The sequence below is a fragment of the Seriola aureovittata genome, chromosome 8 (assembly GCF_021018895.1).
Source record: "Seriola aureovittata isolate HTS-2021-v1 ecotype China chromosome 8, ASM2101889v1, whole genome shotgun sequence".
NCBI classification, from domain to species: domain Eukaryota; kingdom Metazoa; phylum Chordata; class Actinopteri; order Carangiformes; family Carangidae; genus Seriola; species Seriola aureovittata.
Window position 1 is genome coordinate 2167049 of NC_079371.1, and position 23261 is coordinate 2190309.

Below are 23261 nucleotides of genomic sequence, written 5' to 3' on the forward strand. Positions count from 1 at the left end.
TCTGTGAAACCCGTTTCAACACGAGCACTAAATCATTAATTATCTTCATGAAGTTTAATGATGATGACAGATATATCGCTGCTGATGAAGGTGTGCAGGTACAGTACATGTGATGAATGAAGGCTAATGCAGATGCTATAGGTGATAATGGCCGCTGTGGTGCCGCTGGACGACTTGGCAAACACAGCACAGATGGTAAACTTGCACTTCTTCTCCACCAGTCTGTAGAGCTGTCAATGGAAAGAACGGCAATAGTGTACCTGCGTCGATTTATGGCCGACTGAGGGAGCAGTAATGAGGCCTTCGCACACAGCGGTTTAGTGCAACTGTTTAGGGCTGTAATGAAACCCTGAAACTGCACGGACCCTCGTGGTTATGTCCACTCAGGTAAGTTCCTCATACACCGTCCTGCTGAGGAAAATTCTCACTAGACCGAATGTGGATTAATCCACGGCTAAAAAATAGTTCCTAAAAATGCACATTTGATAAAAACTACAGCTGTTTTAGCCTTTTTTTGTTTTGTTTTGTTTTGTTTAGTTTAGTAATGATGCAACAGATTTGACTTCTGAGGGAGCGGGGAAGTGGGGAAGTGACGGACGAACACGCTGCTGGTTTGGCTCTTTTCATATGATTTGTTGACAGTAAGAAACAGATCTAATAACAGCAGCCTTATCCTTTAAATAACACAGATGGGTCCAAAATTGAAAAATGTGCAACTATAATAATGCAGCTAAAAGAAAATAAAAAGAAGTGATGCAGCAGATGTCAGCATCTTTGCATCAGCTACAGCCAGTTATCAGCTCAGAGACACGGAAATCACCTAAGGCTCCAGTGTTTGTCCTTTTTTCAATTTTATTTATTTATTACATTATATAGCTTTTGTTTTATGAACAGATGCAGCAGATACATAATCCATGTGTATCCCCTCTCCCTGTAGCTGCCCTCTGTGCCCCCCCCCCCGCTGCCTGTCAGTCCATCAGAGCGTCACAGTTGAAGCTGGCTTCCCTGCCTCCATCAGGGGAATTGATCTGTTTGGTCCCCTGACACTCCCTGTTAGCATTGATTAACCGGTGAGTCACGCTACCTCTGCAAAGACAACATTTGAAGCTTTCATTTTTTTTTCTCCCTTAATTATTTAGAGTCACAGCGAGGTGCACGTTCATCGCAGCCTCATACATCATGCAAAATACTCCGCCTGACAGCCACACCGCTTTCAGGCCTTTTCCTTTTTCTTTTTTTTTCTTTTTCTTTTCCCTGTAAACCCAGAGTGTTTGTTTTGGTCGCGAGCTCTGGGGCAGGAGGTGCAGTTAGTGTGTGCCGTGATGGGAAGCTGAGAGCTGAATTAGCACTAATGGCTGCGGCTGAGAGGAGTGAGGGATGATTTTATGGATGAAGTCATGTATTTTTCCTCAGATTTAAAGGTCTCTCTGAGAGGGCCGTTAGCGTTCACTGCTGCATTCACCGGGTCGTTGTGTTCTCTTTGTTCGACTCCGGCTCAGTCTATTTGCGCAGTGATAAAACAGCAGAGTGATTAAAATGGTGTGATAAAAGAACAAGAATGCTGCAGCAGTGGATGTTTATGTGACCGTGGAGAGCGTCGGAGGAAGTGAGATTTATTAATGACTTTGGTGCGTGTGGGGAGGCCTGAACTTAAAGCCCGCTAGCACATATATGCAGCACTAACTGAGTTAATGAGTGAACTTTAATCACGTCCATTCACATGAGGACACATCCATCTAATTCACAGAATCTGGAGAACGCAGTGTGTTTAATTTTCACCGTTCGAACTGACATCAGCTCGACTCGTGTGGTTTGACTTTCAGCCGGAGGTGTTTATGTTTTCAGGTTGTCCGTCCAAACGTCTGTCCCATTCTCGTGAACGCGATATCTCGGTAACGCCTTGAGGGAACTTCTTCACATTTAGCACAAACTTTCATTAGGACTCCATGATGAACTGATTCGAATATGGTGGGAAAAGATCAAAAGGTCAAAGGTCAAGGTCTCACAAATTCATTCACTTATTATGAACCAATTTAACTCAAACGTCTATAAGGATAAAACATTTTACATCCAAAAGGTCAAAGGTCAACTTCACTGTGACATCGTAATGTTCTGCAAAAACACTTCTGGCCATTATTCAACACTCAGGAAAGAGAGACTGTGGCCATATTTCCTGTAACAGGGATACAACCACGAGACCGGTGATTCTAGTTATTGAAGCGCAGTGAGACCTGGGATGTCAGCGTCACCTGAGCAGAGCGAGTGTGGATGTTGACTGGCAGGTGTGATTGTTCCAGACTAGTTGGGACGCGTCTGATGACACACACACACACACACACACACACACACACATGGATTTAGAAAAACCTGTTGATTCTTACCTCATCATTAAAACGTGGAAGGTTTTCCGTTGCTCCCGTCATCATCACGTGCCGCTCTGATTACTGAGGAGGAAACGATGTGATCAGACAGATCCTGAAGCATCACTTCTGGTCACTGGATGACAGTATAAACAACATAACGTTCGCGGAGATGCTCGTCATGTTGAGACAGGAAGCTCATCTCTGCTCTGGTGTGAAGTTCAGTAACAGCAGGTTGATTTGATCACTGTTTATGGGAATGAAAATGTACACCAAAAAAAAAGGTGCAGGTTGGCTGAACTTGTGTTAGCACGATTTCCTGGAGACTGTATTAAAGAAGCTAACATTGATTTTAAGTTTTTTAATTTAAAAAGGTGGCTGAATGTCAACGGTGATTGATTATCGATCTGCAGCAAGTTTTTAAGTCTTTGCAAGTTGACTTTTATAGATGGGAAACAAGTGGTAGCCTGGAAGGAAGGAGGGAAATCGATCTGAAGATGTTTGAGTGAGCTCTGGTTAAAGGACGTGGAAGTCACATATAACGTAGACGACCAGCAGCAGCAGTTAACAGATCAAAGCGGATGACGTGTCAAGGGAGTGAAGGTGTGAAATACAATAAATACGTCTTCATTCATCTCCAGAGGAGTCACGTGACGCCCGCAGCCTCGTCTCAAACATATTGTTTGTACGCACCAATTAGTGTTGAAATATTTCTGACGGGGAAACTGTCCTGAGTTGCCAGAGGCCCCCTCGTCGGCTCTCGTCTCGGAGCCTCTTCCCTCCTTCCAGCAGCATCTCAGAGAGCAGAGCTTTCATGTGAAGCCTCGGGGACGGAGCCGGAGCACAAGCCATTTTTCGTCTTTTAATTGGCGCCTCTACGTGCTCGTTAGTTCACAACACTTTAATTTGGTGGTGGCGTTAAGGACCGGCCCCTCTGTACGAGACGAGAACTTGATAATGCTGTCAGTAACTAATTAGCAGTGATGGCATCTGTCAGGAAATTGTGTGCAGGGGCAATTAAAAATGATGCACTATTAGTTTTCGCCAACCTTGCTGACCCAGTTAGCGTGGGTGGTCGTGGTGGGCGGGGCAGACAGGGCGCACTCAGGAGCGCTTTGAGGTTATTTCTGGAACGAACTTCCTCTGAGCTGATTTGACTTTATGTTTGATGTTTTTATTTTTCTCATGCTCAGACATATCATTTGGTAAGGATGCATGCAGCGTGCGCACACGCACACACACACACACACACACACACACACACACAGACACACACACAGAAACACTTGTCAGAGGTCAACCTGCAGTACACTGTGTTGTCAGGAGCCTCCAGTTGTGCTGACTCTCTGCGAGCGGCTGCCAGCACCTGCAGAGATAATAAATGTCAGAGTTTTAAGGTGCCTGTCCACCTGCTGCAGGTTATTTACAGCACAAAGTCAGTAAAACAAAACCCAACATTCAAATCTCACAAAGTGCTCGCTGTCATGGCAACCTGAAGGACAAATTAATGCAGAAGATGCCAGTTCTTTTTTGTTGTTGTTGTGGTTTTGTTTTTTTTTTCAGTCCCACTAACAGCTGGGCCGAACTCTTGGGTGCAGAGAAATATCTCAGACTTCATATAGATACTCATAATTTCCAGAGGATGATTCCTGATGATCTTGTTGACCTCTTGACCTCTTACTCTAGCGCCGTTGCCAAGTCAAAACATCCACTTGTACACAAACAAAATCTGAATTTAATGGCCAAATTGACAGCAAACTATTTCTTATAGTGTCGCCCTCTGGTAAAAAGTTTATGACCAAGCTACTAGTAAATAACCATATTTATTACCATTTTCCACAAAATAAAATGTCTTGAACCCCATTCAATTTTAATGACACTGTGATCTTCAATCTAACACCAGCAGCAGGTAAAAACTTTATACTTTTAGTCCACTGTGCCTCCACCAGTGATCCAGTGAAACTATTGATTGTGTTGTCATGAAGTTTGGTTCAGACGTTCATGTCTCGGAATGAATTCATTAATTCATTCAGTGCCATCATGAGGTCAATAGGTCAAAAATATGCTAAGTATTAGCATGATAACATGTTAACTGTAATTTTGTTAGCAAAGGTGTAGAATTGCAAGCTAACATGCTACAACATATTTATTTCTTCTGTCGCCACCGTTCTGACCAACTTTATACGAAGGATTTGTAGCTGCACAGATCAAGGAGAAGTTAATATCTTCAGTTCCTCAACTTACAAATTTAATTACTTTAATTTAATTTAATGCTTCATGTTTGACACCACAGTTGCTGAATTCTAGCTCCAACACAGAGCTGAAGCACGCACACAGAATTTGAAGCTAATGAAATTTAATGAAATGCATCTTGGGAGTCGTAGTTGAAATCTCCCCCTTCAGTCTTTGTGTCCCCAGGCTTGGAATCTGACTTTTTATTTAATAAAACAAACAAAAAAGAATCTTTACTACTGATAATTGGATGAGGTTCTTCATGTCCATCCAAGAGTGAAGCAGTTCCATGTTTCATCTACATTTTCTCCTTGAATCACTGCGACTTGAGCTGTTTTTCGTCTTGTTTGTTGGTGTTTAATCATGTGATTCCTCCTACGTTGACAGACGTCTCTCCTCTACGCCCACTTCCTTCACTTCCATCACTCACTCACGCTGTTGTTTGTTTGTTTGTTTTCTAATTACAGACTTTTTTTTTGACACCTGTGCCAACTCTGCAGTGGCATGAAACATACAGCTCTCTGCACACTGCTGCACACAGATAAACACACACACACACACACTGAGACTATCTCCCATTTGCACTCCATCGTTAATATACACACGCACATAAACACACTCGTCCCCTTGTGTGCAATTACCTCTTCTTTACTATTTACCTCACTCTGCACGCTAGCTGTTTTTGAAGGGTTGCAGGTAAACAAAACATGCACACACAAACACTCCCTCCCTCACACACACACACACACACACACAGCTCATATCCCTCTGCGAAGCATTGGCGATAAACCGGCTGAAGGTACCTCATGTGGCGTGATCCGATCCCCTGTAAATGCAGTCTGTTGCGTTGCCACCAACCTCCCACAATGCAACCACACGGGCTGTCACAGAATAACATTGCCTTTTGTCACAAACTTCGGATGATGTGCGGCGTTCACATGTCAGGTGCCTCCCCATCAAGCCGGGCGGCAGCAGATGGGTTCAACATGTGTTTTGAGGAGTGGAGGAGAAGAAAAGAATTCCCAGAATGCTCCTCTGCTGATGACTGTTGTCGTTGGGTAGCGGCATCCCCCGACGGGCTCCTCCCTCTCCTCTTCCTCTCTCCTCCTGAAGTGCTCTCATGCAGCCAGCTGAGTGATGAGCTCGCCGTCAGCGCAGATGGAGGCCTGCACAAGAGCGTCCTACAGGGAAGACGCAACGATCTGAGGAGGGACGCAGATGCAGTGACGACCGGAGGTACCAAATTTATCTAGCTAAGCATCGTGATGCCTTCAGGGACCGTCAGTCCTTCTGGACAGGACAATGCATCATCGGGGACTCTCAGCAGAATCAGTGTAGGGCTGCTAGTGTTGTAGCGTTGAGCTCAGACATGATATTATACTGACTTCTCAACTGCACAGGGCTGAACACTGTGTGGTGATTATGTCCTGTAAAAAGCAGTTATGTGTCTTATTATTTTTTAAAAAGGGTTTTCAAAAGGTTTTATGGGGAAGAAAACGGCCTAAAGGATATGAACATTTCTTTTTAATGAGCTACAGCTGACTGTAGATCAAACTGGGTTGGTAACAATTTAAACTCCACAACCTTTTAATAAAAACACAAGACATTAAATAAATAATCAATGGTAAATGATCTGAAACACTATGATTTTATCTGTTGGCTATGATCACAAACTGACCCGACACTGAAGCAGACTATGTCCCACTTGGTCCAGACACCTGGACTTCTCCACCTGGTATTAACCTTTATTCTTCTGGAGGTGGGAGTCAAAGACCCTGCCATCTGATCCAACTCACCACCAGGTGGCTGCAGCTCTGCTCCTCTCTTCCTCCGAATGTCCGAGACATTACTAAAATAAAGGCCGACACCTGCTTACACGTCCATCTGAAGTCCAGCTGTTAAGTTTGTCTTTGTGAATCTGGCCCCTAGTCCTGGTCTCATGTCTGGCCTCCGTACGTGTTTTCCATTATCTCCTGTATGTGGGTCTTGTAGGGTGTTTTGACTCATGGTCTCATGTCGTCTCTGACAGTCTCTGGTCTTGACTGAGTCCAGTTGGCTTTGTTTTCCTTCTCCTGCTGAAAATATGCAAATTACACTAAAAGCCGACCTGTGAAAAAACATGATGAGTATCAGGTCAAGCAAAGTGACGCTTCTCTATGAGATCTAATTACCCCCCATTAACGTGTTTTTCCTGACGCAGATAAGACATCCAGAGAAAAGATTACACGATAACACCAGGTGGAGAAGAGGGTGAGGTTTGTGATTATGATGGTCTTGATTCCAGTCAAAAAACAGTGATCAGAGCGATCTGCAGAAACCTCAGACTGAACTCTGATGTGCAGCAGCAGAGGTTTCTGTTTTTTCGAGGTCACTGGCTGCCATCGAGACTAAAACACTAATATGCAAACACACCCTAACAAGAGGAAGCCGCTATTAAAAGTACAGAAAGATGAGAATAAAGATCAATGACAATGAGAATGTGACCCTTCAGAGACTCTGCGGGGGGAACGAAGCGACTCTGCTGCGTCTGATAACCTCCAGGCCACAACAGGAAGCTTTTCTAGGGAAATAATATGAGGAAAACGGCCCATACTGATTTAAAAAAAAAAAAAAAAAGGGAGAGAAAGAAAAAAAAACCCCCTGGCTGACCAAGATGAAGCTGCCTGGGGACAGAGAGGAAGAGAAAGAGAGATGAAGGCAGGGCGAGTGAGATACATTTATATTATGTGATTAAAGTGGAAGGGGGAGGCTGGTCAGCCGGTGACAGAGTGATGTAGTGGGAGTCGAGCGGCGGCTCTATACTCTCTAATTGACCCCGGTTAGGATCCACACACCCTTTCCACAGCTCACAAAGAGCGCCTAATTGCTCCAGCTGATTGGGTCCTGATAGAATTACGTCTGTCAGTGAAGGTCATTAGGCTCAGATTCATCTTCCATCTCGGGGACGAGCGAAGCCGCCCTCCTTATTCCACGACCCGTCTTAACGAGCTCGCCATGAGCTCTTTTGTCAGGGAGAGAAAATCCCAGATAAAGCAGAAAGCCGTCCCGGCCCGTGTGTATGTGCGTTTCGGCGTGTTGTCTGCCTGTGATCTCTTATACGTGGATCAATATTTGTGTGTGAACAACTTTCACTCCCCTGAAGGAGGGATGCGGAGCAGCGGTGGAGGCTTTAATCTCGGAGGTCAAGCCGTAGCTTCCTGTGGACGCTCTGCTGGCGGCTAACAGGAAGTAGACTTCTCTGATAAAGATGGTGTCACTCTTGACCCTCCGAGCTTTTCTTCTTCTGTGAACATTAATAGTGCCGTTTGAGTGTTGCCCCAGCACTTTAACACAAACAGTCTTTGTCTGAGGCGAGAGCAAAAGGAAAATTCAATACATGTCAATGTTTTTTAGTCTTATTTTGGGTTTTTCTTTCTGATCATTTCTATCACTTAGAATAATATTTTCCTCTCCATGGTATTTGTCTACACAGAGACAAAAGAAAAACACAAGCACTCCTTTAAAGGTGGGTTTCCGACCTTCCTTGAACCGTCAGCTCCCAGGTCTCAGCCACTAACTTGGTGAGTTTGTACATTGCAATTAACAAGAATTTCCCTTTTAACCAACATTGGACCGTTTGTCTGTAGAAATATGAGAAGCAGAAAAAACCTGCTATGTATTAAAATGTAGTGATTGGGATTACATTGGTGTTTATACAGTTTAATGTAACTTCTACAACTTTTAAACCACTTTAGGTCCAGTTTAATTCAACAAATTAAAATCATATCACCTGCAAATCACCACTTTAAGTCATACTGGGATGTGTTGATCAGCTTCTTTACATTCGTCATGTAGATGTTGATCAAAAGTCGTCACCTGGACCGCCTATGGTCAGATCATGATTCTATAACAGCGACGTCGTCTGACAAAATCACCAAACACATAAATTAAAAGACAAAGACGGAGCTGTGTTCAGCAGGATTTCCTTATGAAATTATCACTCAGAGGGAAAGTTAGAAGAGACAGAATATTACTATATATAATATAATAAATAATAAATAAATAAAATAATATAATAGAAGTTATTTTTTCAGGCTTTTGCCTTTATTATAGTCGTAGAGACAGGATGACACACAGCAAAAGGCCACAGGCCGGACTTGACCCGTGGTCAACCAGGTGACCCAACGGGGCCCGAGACAGACTATCTTTCTTATATAGTCTTCACACAGAGCACAGCCTCTATCTGACATCCACAATAGTTTAGTCTTTATTTACTTCAACTCCAGAAGAAGATGACTTCGCTCTCTCCCTCCTTTAGTAATAATGAGATATGTAGTTTATTTGCTGTAACGGAGGTGAGGCTCAGTGTATTGGAAGCACTCCTCCGCTTCCCTGCAGTTCCCGAGCAGCCAGGAAACCAGAGCGGATCAGCAGACTGTGACTGTGGTGAAGTTACATATACTGTGATGTGGTTAAACTTTTTAATCTACATTCTCCACCTTTCACATCACAAATCTGAAAATACTGCACAAGAATAAAGAATAAAATAGAATTTAAAAAAAAGAAAGTTCATTTTAGAAAATAAAAGAACTTAATTTGTAATGACAAACAGGTTTAAATAGTCATACTGCTCTGAGAGATTATTTTTAAATAGACTAGATATTATAAGAGATTTTTTTGCTGCAGCGTGCACAGATTTCCTGGAGTCATGCATCAAACCGAAAGCTCCCTCTACACTGAAGGTGGTGTTAATGTTTGTGTTTGTGGATGATCACATACACTCCAGTCCTTATGTTCTCCATCAGATACTCTTGAGAAGACAAAAGCTGATAACAGGATGTGTGAAAACCTGCTGATCCCTCGCAGCTCTGAACAAGGTCGGACAATCTGCCTCAGTTTGTGTGAGGAGGAGAAAAAAAATAAAACACAGAGAGAGAGAGAGAGAGAGAGAGAGAGAGAGAAACACAATGTATGATGGATTTAGTTCTTAGCAGGAGAAGCAGAACATCGATGATGTCCGCTGTCTTTGCCGCGGCCGCTCGCTGGCGATTTCCAGGATTTACAGTGTGAAAATCTCAGAGAGAGAGGGGGGAAGGAGAGCAAGGGAGAGGGAAAGTTAGAGGCCTGCAGGGAGGCGATGAGTCAACCAAAAGCCCTCCATCACTCAGAGCTCTCAGCCGCCACGAACAAACTTCTTCACTTCTGCATTTCACAGCAAAATGCAAAAACTCATTTCAAAATGATGCGTTATTGTTGTTTATCTATAATTTCTGCTTTTGTAGCTTTAGAGACTGATGCCACATTCATGTCATATTGCTCAAACTTTTGAGTTTAATTCTGAATCAGAGATAACAGGACTTTCTGACTGCCTCCACTAAATCAGGAGAAATAGACCCAGACCAAACCTTTTATTTTCATCATCTTAATAATATAATTTATCAAGTAACAGCTTCCGCTAGTTTGTGCTACTCATATATTTGCAGATAAAAAGAAAAAGTTTCACCTGCTTCGTTTACTCTCTTTCTGTGAATGATTTTAATCTACTGTTTATTGTTCGAGTTCATTAAGAGATTCCATTTGTTCAAAGCAAAAATAAACCTTTTGTTTTCTTCTCATTATGTTGTGATTTAAGGACTCTTAACAGCCTAAACACCTGCTTATGTTGGATATATGTTTGAGTTTTAGTGTAAATGGCTGCTGTTGTTCTGCGTGCACGCACGTGCATGTGTGTGTGTTCTGCTGCAGAGAGATGGACGCCGGAGCTGTCGGTCTGCTCGTCGCTCTTCAGTACATTAAAGCCCTCCAGCTGTCCATTAGCGCACCTCTGTCATGTTTAAGAGCTGGAGGTGGGAGAGGCACATTAGCTGAAAGCTAACACGAATGATATAGATGTGCAGAATTTAACCCCTGACCTCTGTTAGCGCGCCCACGCTGCCCAGCGGAGCCACCGCCCGCTAACGCTCTGGGAGGGAACAAGGAGTAATCAAAACAAATGAGTCAGTGAACGGAGAGGAAACCGGCGCCGTGAGCAGATTCCTAATGACGACTAATATTAGCATAACCTAATATGCTTGTTGATCAAGGGTAAACTTTTGGGGGAGGACATGTTAGGTGCAGAATAAACAAAAGCAGCTGCTGCCAAGGCTCCAGCAGCCTTCAGAGGGAGGAGGAAGATGCCGAGGCCATTCTTAATGTGGGCTGAGCCCGCTGCATGGATATGAAGCAATCTGTCGGCTCCGCGCACGTTTATCGACTTCAGTTTTATTTCTGCAGAGTTCTCAGAGGCTCCAATTAAATTCAGGCCGAAATGGGAGCAGTTTGAACAGTTGCATTAATATATTTATTTTGCATCTTTTACCAAAAAGCATTTTTCTTTGTTCCATTTCCTCCTTCCTGTTCTCCCCCCGGCAGTTAATTGCACGAAACTCCTCTGTGCTTTTGGCTACAAGGCCACCGCTGCAGACCTGCCACGCTTGTCCCTTAAATATTAAAGAGGACTTAAGTAACAATTGTTGTTCTTTTTCCCATCAAGTATTCATGATCTCTAAGTGAGGTGCACCATGGGAGACGAGTGTGGGAGAAACCCTTGCAGGAAACCTGTTTGCAGGGGAAAGTAAACTAACTGCACATCGATTAAAGGCACAGTCAGCACTTTTTTTCGACCGTATAAATAACAAATTCATGAATTCACATGTACAGTAGCTATAATTGAATCATTTGAGTTATATATCATAAATGGCTAATTTAATCGGCCAAATGCTCCTTATCATGCTGCATAAAACCATATTTAAAAATACAGTATTTAATGAATGTGAAACAAAATAGCTGAGAAAAACTGAACTGCGAAAATAATTGAATTATTTCCCCTCATTAGCCAAATTTACTCAACTCTTTTAAGAAATTAAGATATTAGGACTCATTAATGAACTAAATATTTGGTTAAAATGTTGATTTTTTTGTGTTTACATGCAAAAGCAGCAACCAGAAGCAAAGGCACCATTACTCTCTCTCAGTGTTACTAACACACAAACACACACACACATGTATAAGAAAAATACCATCTTCCAAATCTCAGTGAACCACGGTGGAGCCTCAGAGAGTCTAATAAGTCAAACTGCAGGCTGAGCAGGCAGTGCATGAATACCAAATGCAGCCTAATTGATTACCTAATTTATGCAATAACCAGTATTTTTTAATTATAGTTATTTATTGCCCAAGTGTTTACAGGGCCTGGCTGATTCATGGGCGATGTGTTGAGCCACGGGTCAGACTCGGTGGACCCTGTTTATAACACTGACAGCAAAATTATCACAGCTTCACTTCATCATCGCCGCCGCTGAGAACCAGAGGCCGAACGCTGAATGCATAGACTCGGGGAGGAGCAAAGGATGAGCCAGAATATGAATGTGATAATAAGAAAATCACATTCTGTTTGTTTTTATGTAATATGGACATTTTTCTAATAAACACAGAAAAACACAACAGAGCCTATCTATCTTTAAAAGTGTCCTACAAACACTTTTCCACTGAATACAATGATGTCACAGATTGTCGAACGGGTGTATTTTATTTTACATCACTATTAATATCTACCTGCAGAGATCTGAAACCTGCTGCAGAGAGCTTTTTTTCCCCCAATCACAGTGACTTTATCTCGACCCAGCTGGATTCCTGAAGTGTGAATCATTTCTGCTCCAGCACCAGTGATTGATACAAAGATGATAAAATGATTCTGTGAAATCTTCCTGTGTCTTTAACCGTCTCTTAATATCATCTTCACACATCACTTCATCTCTTTACAGTTACCCATAGCAACCTTCCAACGCTGCATTTAAGTATTAACGAGAGGCTACGGGAGCTGAGATGTGACAGTCAGCTGCCGGATATTGTTGCTTTCACAAACTCTATTGTCAGAAAATCAAACCCAGAATGCAAAGCTGTCCAACAAGTGCTGCCTTACAAATGACACAAATAAAAAAAATAAAAACATAATTTTTCAGTGTGTTTTGGCAACTAAAGCTGCTTTAAGCTAAACTTGTGACAAACCAGAAGTTGAGCTGAAACCTACAAAGCGCGGAGAGCACGTAGGAGTGCATGATGGTAATGATAATAATGATGTAGAATTTCAAAATGTAAATGTAAATGACCAGGAGCATGATGGGAAATAATCTTGTAAATAGTGACCCTGCAGGATCCCCAGTCTTTACAAAATCTTCTAGTGTGAGACTAAAAACTCTGGGACTTATGACGGGCAGTGACTGAACCTGATTGGAGCAGACCCCGACTGGAACAGACCCGGTCCAACTTGGTCCCATCAGTCGTCAGGCCCAAATCCTTTTCATCGTCAGCTCGGAGTCAACACCTTTAGAAAAGACAGGAAAAGGACTTAGAGGACTCCGTTACAGACTTTATAATGGAGAGTTTTACCAGTGCACTCACAAACAATTGTTTCCGTGTCAACAAATTCCGACATAGAAACAAACAGTGACATCCGAGCGGGGGCCTCGGAGGTGTGGGATGTTTACTACAGCCAAACTGAGAAGCAGCAGGAGCGATTCAATAACCGCCTGGTGTCACAGCACGCTGCCAAACGCTGTAAATGCACAACTCATGTACCAGCATTAAACATGTAGCGACGCGGGCGAGTGACAGTGAGGAGCTGGACTGACTCGACAGGACAGGAAGTTCTCTTAATCCCGTCGGGACTCGAGCGTAATGAGATGGGTTTCTTTAAGGAAGGAGGGATGAAAAATGAAAAAGGATGGAGAGAAGAAGAGTCCCATCAGAGGATACGTGTCACCGCGCTGTTGTGTTGTTTGTGGCGCGTGCTCCGGGTTCAGCTCTGAGGAAAAACCTCTGATGGAGAAGAAGACCTTCAGACTCCGCTGACTTCTGACCTCCTGTCGAAAAAAAAAGAAGAGAAAGAAAAACAGCTCTGGAGTTCAGCTACAGCTGCCACTTTCAATTTGAAGCCTCCCTTCTCCTTCCTCCCTGTCTTCCCAGAATGCCGTTCTGCATGTTGATGCAGCTGCCAGCGCCGAGGCCTGTCTACCAGCCGGTCCGTCTGCCCTCCTCGCTGTCTGTCTGTCTGTCATATCAGTGGCTCCAGCTGATCAGCGCTGACTGTTGGATTTTTCTCAGCTTTTCAACAACTGAAGCTTTGATGGAATCATAAGCAGGAAGGCGACAGAGGACATCGAAGGTCCGACTCAAATCACACTAGCAGGACTCGTTGCTGCCGCTCTCTATCCCCATGTTTCCATGTTTCCTGTCTCTGCACCGTCCAGTCCAATAAACACATAAAAATGCCGCAAAGAAAAAGCAGAGTTGGTGAGAGGTCTCTGTGAGATCATGAACACACGTGACACTGTCCACATTAAATATCCATAAGCAAATGTACGGGTAAGGTTATGAAATAAAAACGTGTAAAAATGATATATGAAACCTATTAGAAACTGGAACGATTACAGTATGTCCAGCCCATACGAATATGTATGTGTATGTTTGTACGCTTATATTGTAGATATATGTTAAATACATATATATCCGTCCCAAAACCTGTCAATACATGTTGATATTATAAACAGTCTGGAACCACTTTCATATATGTTATGAACTCATATCTTTATATATCCGGAGGATGTATACATGCGATAATAATATATCCCCCTTATATTTACTCGTGATATAAGGACATATATGTCATATACTACATTTCTGTATGGGTACACTCACTGTTGATAAATAAATACTGATCAGCACAGCTGATTTTTATTGAGGTATCAGTTTCCTCTGATGCCACCCTCAGGACAAGTTTTGTTTTTTTTTTGTTTTTTTTAGCAGGACAAGATGAAATAATCTTATTTTCTATTAATTCAGCAACACAGCTGTTATAATTACATTCTAGGACCAGTACATTTGATTTTATATTTGTGGCGTGTGCAAAAGCTAAATCCTCTGTATGTTTGTCCAACACTGACATATTGTGTGAAGTAATATTCTCTACATCATCTCTGGATCTCTTCTACTTTTTTTTATATCTGTCGGTCAGGTGATCAGATCAGACTTCTTCTCTTGGCTGGTTTCAGCGTGTGATTAGCGCAGCCTTGGATCTGCTCCTCGTCCTTCCTTCCACTAATGGGCTGGCGATGAGCTCCGGCCTCAACGACCACCTCGTTCAAAGAAGCGCGGCGCGCGGTGATGAAGGAGTCGTGCCATCTTTTACTTTTGATTGCCAAGCCGCTGAATACCGACATCTGTGCACGCTACTTTTTTTTTCTTTTTTTTTTTGCCAGTTTGACTGTGAACCAACACGATTGACTTTCAAATAAAACCACCGACGAGGAAAACATGGAGATGAGTCGAAAAGAAGAAGAAATAAAAAGCGGTAAACAGCATTCTGGGCAGGTTGATGTTGGCGGGCTGATCTGGCCTACAGCTTCCTGCATCGCCGTCGAGAACAGGTAGTTGGAAAATCCCAACAAGGAGAAAAGAGGGAGCGCTTGGATCTAATTTTGGGTGATCTGACACATTTGATGAATGAAGAAACAATGCACTTCTCTGCTTAATAAAACAAAAAAGAGCTGGAGGTGTGTGTGCACGCCAGCCTCGGTCTGCCTTCTGTTCTCCTCAGAGGACCGAGCGACACCAATTAACTCCCAAACAGTTGTAATCAGGGGACCTGTAAGATACCACACAAATTAAATTAAACCATCCCTAACCATATGCCAATACGTGTCATCTTCAAAGCCTGTTTTCAGTACAGACTCACAGTGGCATAGCAGGATGGAGCAAGAAAAAAAAAAAAAAAGCAGAGAAATAAATCAACAACAACCACGCTACGAAAGAAAAAAATAAATCTTCAGTTTTTTAATCTCAAATGTAGCCTCAGGGAGTTAAACTCAAAACACGAGCGAGCCACCGGGGGGGTGGGGGGGCGTTAAACAGTCTCAATCTGGCCCTGGAGGAATCCTCCTGTTCCTAATTATTCTGGGGTTTTTTTCAGCGTCCAGCAGCGACAGTGATGACAGGAAGAGCCAAAGGGCAGCACAGGAAATACACCTGACACGCTGTGACCCCCCGAGAGCAGGATAACGCCACTCAGGCCGCACCACCTGCTGTGAGGCCGAAACAGGTCAGCCAATCGGATCACAGCCACTCTTCAGTCAGCACTAACTCTTATTAGTTGCTCTGGAGTTTTACGGGGAAACTAAAAAGCGTTTTGTGTATAAAGCAGATCAGATTAACTCCTTTTTTTTCCTTGAGGATCTCAGGATTTTTCTTCCCCTCCGAGCTTCATTGTAACGTCGAATCCCACTCATTCGGGATTTGAGGACACTGAGCGACAGCCAGCTCACCGCGGGAGAGTGGACTTTTTGTCAGTGTTCACACTATTTCCCCTTTGCTTTGTGAAAAGTTGGTATGACTAATGTAAGGGCTCCCAAACTTTTTGACTCTGCAGACAGTTTTTATAATGACACTTTTGTTGGGGACGTGCCAACTTGGGTTTCAGGGTTGGGGCGGGGGTTGGCACACTTTGTGCCAAGTTAAGGTAATTACTGCAAAAAAAAAAAAAGCCCTGCAACAGCCTTGAAAGTCAGATAATTATTATTCAAGCTTTGTTTTTTGCCAAATTATATAACTTCCTCAAGGCCTGGAAACAAATATTCTGAGGCCAGGTACCGGTCTTCACCCCAGGGACTGGCAAACCCTGGACAGAGAGACTGTATGTCAATAAAATGCAGTGTTGATAAAAGTTAAGTTTTTAACCTTGTTAACGTGTACATATGATATTTTTATGTAATACAAGACACATCATGAATCACCAATGTATCACGACAGACAGTCTCATAAAAACAGATTTGGGGTTTCATACGTCACAAACCTAAGGAACCAATCCTGTCAACTTGAGGGGATGGGGGGGCGGGGCTAAATAAACCTGAAACCTTGTCAGTACAGAGAGAGAGAGTTAGCATTAGGACAACCATTAATACTGTCAGCCACCAAGCTAACGAACAACGTAAACAAATTATAAAATGCTAACTACGCTAACCGTTCTGACCCATCTGCTAGTCTCCGGTTCTGGTCTCAACAGACTCCTCCTCTGAGTCTGGGTCTGACTGAGGCTCAAACATGTGGCTGAGTCTCTCTGATGTTTCCTCCTCTAACCATCTTGATACTCTCTGCTCTTTCACCTGTCCACCTGGAGCCAGCAGGTGGTGGGCGGGGCATAAGGCCTCATCCAGATTTCTCAATGAGGAAGTAAAAGTAGATGAGCTTCAGCCTCAGTTTTCCTATCTTTTCACTTTTTATGTGTGAAAACCAAGTTAAACAAAACAAAGACTACTTTTTACATAGTTTAAAACATCTGGAGAGGAACTTTAATTATTTATCAATTAGTTATTTGGCTTTTTACCAAAGGTCGTACTGAAACAGGTTGTTTTGAGTTCATTAACAAAACATAATGACCTATCTATCCAATCAGAGTCGTGCCAGCAGCATTGCAGGTCTCACCAGACACCAAAAAGTCAGACACTTATTTTCCTTATTTTTTGTGTTTCACACAATTACATTGGGAGCACTGTTACAGTATGAGAGACAAAGTGTTGCATGTACTGTTTTATAATGACAGACTGATGTCATTCATGAGCAACACAAGTCTTTCAAGGGGGTTCATTTTGATGACATCAAAGTCAAATTGTTAAACCCAGCTGTCACTCCACTGATCCAGACTCTCACGTGTTCACACTGTGAGATACATGACTCCTTCTAACAGAGTGTGGGTGGTGTAAGAAACTCAGGTACTTGCATGGTTTGTAAGCTGCAAAGTTTTTGAGAGGAAAATCATGCATGTTCCTTAGCAACAAGCATCAGTCGCATGAAAAACACTGACCTCTCTTTACTTGTTGTTTTGAGTCGCCTAGATTTGCTTTCTGGCAGAGGATTACTTAAAGGTTGTGATGACTCTTTGAAAGATTCACTGTTTTCCATGAAGAGAGAGTGTCACTGTTCAGATTAGCTGATGCTACAACAAATCTAGGGTCTGTATCTTTAAATATTTGACCAGAGATTCAGGGAACACAGTCTCTAACATCATTGGTGCCATCAGTCTGTCAGAGTTCATAGCAGCGTCTACTGTTTCTCAGTAACTTTGTGAGCACAGAAGTAAAGGCTCGGGCTAATAGCCCTGACGAGGATGGACTTGCTAATTTGCTAATGGCTTCTTCTTCTTCCTGTGGGCCATTAGAAAAGCAGTAGCAGCCGTCGCTCTTTAAACCAGCATGATGCAAACCCCACTGATCACAATCAGCCCGCTAATGGCCTCTGAAAGGGGGGAAAACATATTCAATCACTTTTACTCAGTGAAAGATACAGTGGCGCATAACGCTAACCGGAGCGGATCCGCCGCTCGTTCCGCCGTGTCACTGCGCTTTGATTTTGTGCTCAATATTTGTGCTGATACTTATTGTGCTGCTCTGTGTTTTTCTGGATGTGTCGGGTGATCTGCTTTAATCAGTAGCGCGGGACGGTCCGGGCCGTATTGATTCAGATGAGCGCTCGACCCTGTCACAGGCACCCGTCATTAACAGATTCTTTACAAAGATAAACCGCTAACTGGACATCAAGACCTCACACAGATCCACAGGTGCTGCTGCTGCTGCTGGACACGGGCGCTGGAACACACAAAGGCTGTGTTTATCGGTTATTTTTAATGGTGTAGATGTCAGTTTATTTCCAGGCAGGTGTGCGTGTGTGTGTGGTTTGGAACAAAATCTAAATTACAAGGACAAAGGAGGATTTTAAAAGACTCATATTATACACAGTAACGAACCTGTGGGCCAAAATGAAATCAGCATCAGATTAGTAATCTGCGCCGGTGGCAACCCATATGCAAATGTAATATGTTGAATTTCCACACATGAAATCTAAATAAAAACATATATGTAAAAAATTATATATGAGATCTATTCAAAATTGGAACAATTTTCATATATTGACATACAGTATATCTTGTCCATACAAATATGTATGTTTATGAAGGTGGGTCACCAGTCGGACCACATTGTATATTTGTTTGCTGTCTCAGTCTGATTGCACTTTAAAAGATTTCATCTATGGCAAAACCTGGAGAATCTAAATGGAGAGCTGGTTATCAACATGAAGAGTTAAAAGGAAAGAGTCAAGAGACAGATGGTGAATCGACAAGTGATCTCTGCCCCGTCAAACAAAAAAGAAAAGCTGAGCATCCTACGTGTTTGCCCTGTTTTCAGTTCGGTCCTGAATGTTTGTTTTCATTCAAATAAAAAGAACACATTATTTGGCCTCTGTATTGTATTGCACATTTTTGTACATTTTTGAGATTTTCAAATGAGTTGGAAAATATTTGGAACCGCTGTTGTAGACATATGTTACATATCTATGTAAACATATCTTAACATATCCTGAGGGTGTATATATGTCATAACAATATATGCTTTTATATAGGGAAATACAGTATATGTCATATATTACATTTCTGAATGGGGAATTTAAGTTGGCAACATAACGGGATGTTGCTGCCAGATTACATGGTGTCACTGAGTAGGCAACACTTTGGCCTTCACACTCACCACATCTGAACCAGGTATCTCCAAAGTCCGGCCCGGGGGCCAATTGCGGCCCGTGTTCAAATTTTCACCGGCCCGCAGCCTCTGTCATAAAATCAATAATATGCGGCCTCAAATCCACTGTTTTTGAGCCAGACCTGGACTAGGCCTACATACTGCAGTCGAGATCTCAGTATCACCCTTCACATTAGTGCAGGCAAGATATGTGTTTAGTCCTCTGAGGTGAATAAATTCTAAAATCTCAGTGAATTGATTTTTTTGTGATGATCAAAACCACAGTTTTGAATTTAGAAGTTTACAGTGAGCATTTAATAGTGAATAATATGTAATGTTTCAAATGAATATAGATATGTTTAATCTTCCCAAAAGTTTTTTTTCCAGACAGACTTTTTCTTCTTCAAATATGAAAGGCAGAGAGATTTTGGCAAAAACTTGAAAATTAAAAAAAAATGAAGTATGCCATTTGCAATAAAAATTTCATAAAATATTTCATTTGTATTTAATGTTAATGGTTCAAAGAACGTCAGGCTGAATGGTCGGCCCCCACACATTTTCACCTTACCAAATCTGGCCCTGATCTAAACCAAAGGAGGGAATACTCCTAGGAAGAAACACCTCACACACCCATATGTTAGGATTTGTTACCCATCCATATGTTGTACCACTTAAACATTTACGTGCGAGTGCTGTCAGACCAGGTGTTGTTGCTTAGTCACGTTCTACCTGTGACTCCCGTTTGACACCGACTGCAGACCGTGCAGCATCTCTGTTGTTGCAGCAGTTTGTTACTGAAAACCGGCCGGTGTGTCACAACTAGTATGATACTGTCCTCCGTTAAAGTTTAAAGCCCCTGTAGCTCAGAGGTTAAGACGCCGACCATAAACCGCAACATCCCCGGTCCAAGTGTGGCTGGAGATCTTTGCTCCAGCTTTCTCTTATCTCTCCACTGTCTTTAATAAAGGCAGAATATACTTGGAAAAAAAAGGTTTACTGGAGTTGAACTGAACCCAAAAGCTCTGCCTGGATTTACTTTGTCTCAGCAAATCCATTAATTCCAGTCTAAAACTTCTCTGTTGTAAATTCTGGTGTGACCACTCCAGTGAGTGTTTTTTTTTTCCTAATCCTGTGTGCTACTTCACTTCATGACTCATACTAGCATCTTCATTGTATTCTCTTATATAAATTGTAATTTTACCTTGTCATGTAAATGATTGGCTGACTGTTTTCTGAGTGATCCCATAACAGTATAGCATATTTCAGGTAAACACTCAGAGAAAGCAAATCCTGCAAGACTGGATGGTGGGTCCAGGTGGGCGGGGCTTGGTGACTGCTTTGCTGTGACATCACAAAGTTCCAGAAGTCCTGACGGCTGGTTTTAAGGCTCAGTTTCTGAATACAGGCTGTGTGCATTTCTCTGTGGACTGAGGCTTTGATACTTTCACAGTATTAATATAGAAGCTAGAGCTGATCTATAATCACACTACACATGGACATCTAGCTTTAGACTATATGGACCTTAACTTAATCTTTTCTGCAAAACTTGGTGGACTGGACTGGTTCATCAGTGTAATCGAGGATATTATAAACCTTTTAGGATCCTCATAGAGCATCACACAGACCTGCACTTATCTCAACAACCTGTGATGAGTTGAGACAGACAGCAGGGTCGCAGCATATCTACTTCCTGTTATGTGATATACAGGTTTGTTTTATGAGTTAACGCTGCCATTTGTGGGTTCCTTTTGTCTTTTCCTTTTACGAGTCACGCCTTCCTTTTTTTATTTTTACTGAACCACTGACAACTGTCCTTATTTTTGGCTTTTAAACTAACTCTGTTTTTGTATTGATGAAGGCTTTTTTTTTTAGTATCTACATCATAAACTCAGCAGTTTTTACATTTTTGATTAGTATTTGCACTTTTGCAGTTAATCCACAGACTGACCGTGCCTCCTCTCTCTCTCACAGTCGGCCTTCGGTCCTTAGACTGACTCCACTTCTGCTGCTGCCGTCCGACAGCGTCTCACATCCCAACTCCCGGCCTGTCGTTAGCTCCTCTGCATATCAGAGCGGCGTAATGGCACTGCAAAAAGCCTAATTAGATCTAAATTAGCGTCACTTTCTTGACTCAACATTATGGATTGAGGATGAGGGACTAATTACGCTGCTATTAATGCAGAGAGAGGTTAATGACGGGGGAGTTTGTCACCAAAACAGAACGAGGAGGGACGTGATCAGCTCGGCTCATTCAGCCGCTGGAACCAGACGTTACCCCCCTCCTTCCTCTCTCTTCTTGCTGAGGTGAGCTGTTCTGCCAGTTTGTGAGACGGCTGCACTTTCACTCCACTCGTGATCTATGTACACTTTATGTGTGGTAAACAAATAATAACTCAGCTTTACAGGCAGTCAACTGCTCAGTAGATTAAAGCATAACTGCGGTCGAGCCTCAGGATGCGTGAACACAACATATTCGCCTGTAATTATGTGTGTTACAAATCATCTGGAGGTGTCCCTCTAAACTTTAGAGTACACCCGTGCACAGGTGGGGCTGTTAGCGGGATCACAACACTCTGTTGTGCTGTATGACACGAGTGATTAATGCATGAAAGGCAGTGAAAGATCAGAGCTAGACTGAATCACACAGTTGAAAAGCTCCATGTGAGATCATTCTGTTTATTACTGAGTCCTAAAGGGTCAATTTTTATAATTAGAGTCACACCAGTGGGACTGAATGGGATCTGGACAGGGGTAGATACAGTTAGAGGAATGAGATTTTATCAGCTCCCAGAGAACAAAGTCACATGACACAGCAGCAGACTGTACAATCAGACAATTAGTAACATGACTATGAATCTGAGCAGATATTCACTACTTGACAGTAGCGGTGTGACGTTATATCCGCCTTTACAGAGATTGTTAGTATAGTGAAACAGTGCACAGCTCTGTTTTTACATGCATACAAGCATCCACAATAAACAGCAGGCCACTACAGCTCACTTCATACAGGATCAGGAGTGGTTTTACTAACTCCACAACAACATTGTCACTTAAGCATTATGCAAAGTGCCGTCAATCAACCTTCCTCACTCACTTACAGGTCACAACAGCATCTGCTTATCTTAGCTAGCTCTCTGAATAGTCACATAGTATGTCCATCTACTTTTACATTCTTCCCCCATATATATGGCCCGCTGGCCCAGACATGGCTCCTTAGAAAGAAAAGGAATATAAACAGGCTGTACCTCATTTGTGCAAACCATAAGCACATAAATATAATGTATTAATATCTACCTGTATCGTGTACCAGCGGAGCGTAGTGACTGCCTACCGTTGAGACGTGTAGAACTCCGATTCTCTCTCCATTCCTCCATTATTTGTATTCCTTTAGTCCGTAAAGGGTCCACGGGCCACAAAAATCACAGTATTCCAGGTTTTTGAATATCGCCGTGAGAAGTCCAAAGCAGACGCTGATCTTCCCTTACTTCTCCCCTCACTCTCTCTTGCAGTCCGGCTTCATCTTTGCTGTTTTCGCGGGTCTGCGGATGTGTTCGCGGGTCTTTCACTGTTTTTTAACTTTCTGGCTACAAAATGGCGCCTTCCCCGCCTGTAAACATCACCCCAGGAGCGTCGGGGGAAGACAGAGCGTAACCCGAGCGTAAGACGTAATGACGTATTTTCTCCGTCGGAAAACGCCTGTTTTTTTTCCACAGCTTTTCTGAATGACGCTACCTTTTAGATGGACGTCTCCCGTGACCAATCAGAGCAAAGTAGGGGGGTGGGCACTTCAGAGTGAGGACTAGGCTGAGCTGTATGAGACAGACAGGGATCAGCTCTGTTTTTAATGGTTCCAAAAGGTTTCTTAGGCAAAAAAAATGCTTCAGTATGTTTTCTATTATTTTTTATATTAAAGAGTTAAAGCACATTTCTCCCAGATTTCCTTTCAGAGAAGTCTATGGGCACCAGTGTAAAAATGAACTATAAAGGCCTATTAAATAAAATAACTACAAATTACAGTAGGAAGACAGAACAAAGTAAAATGATGAGATTAGTCTGCAATATAATTGACATTTAATTATATTACAAGAGT

At 42.6% G+C, this 23261-nt stretch overlaps 1 long non-coding RNA gene across 1 annotated transcript; it reads right to left on the minus strand.

Moving 5' to 3' along the window:
* Window positions 1-3635: 3635 nt before the first annotated feature.
* LOC130173215 (uncharacterized) lies at window positions 3636-22780 on the minus strand. The gene is made up of 3 exons (XR_008828383.1): window positions 22503-22780; window positions 12836-12933; window positions 3636-3726 (listed from the first exon to the last, which is right to left on the minus strand). It is a non-coding gene; the product is annotated as an uncharacterized LOC130173215 (long non-coding RNA).
* Window positions 22781-23261: the final 481 nt, after the last annotated feature.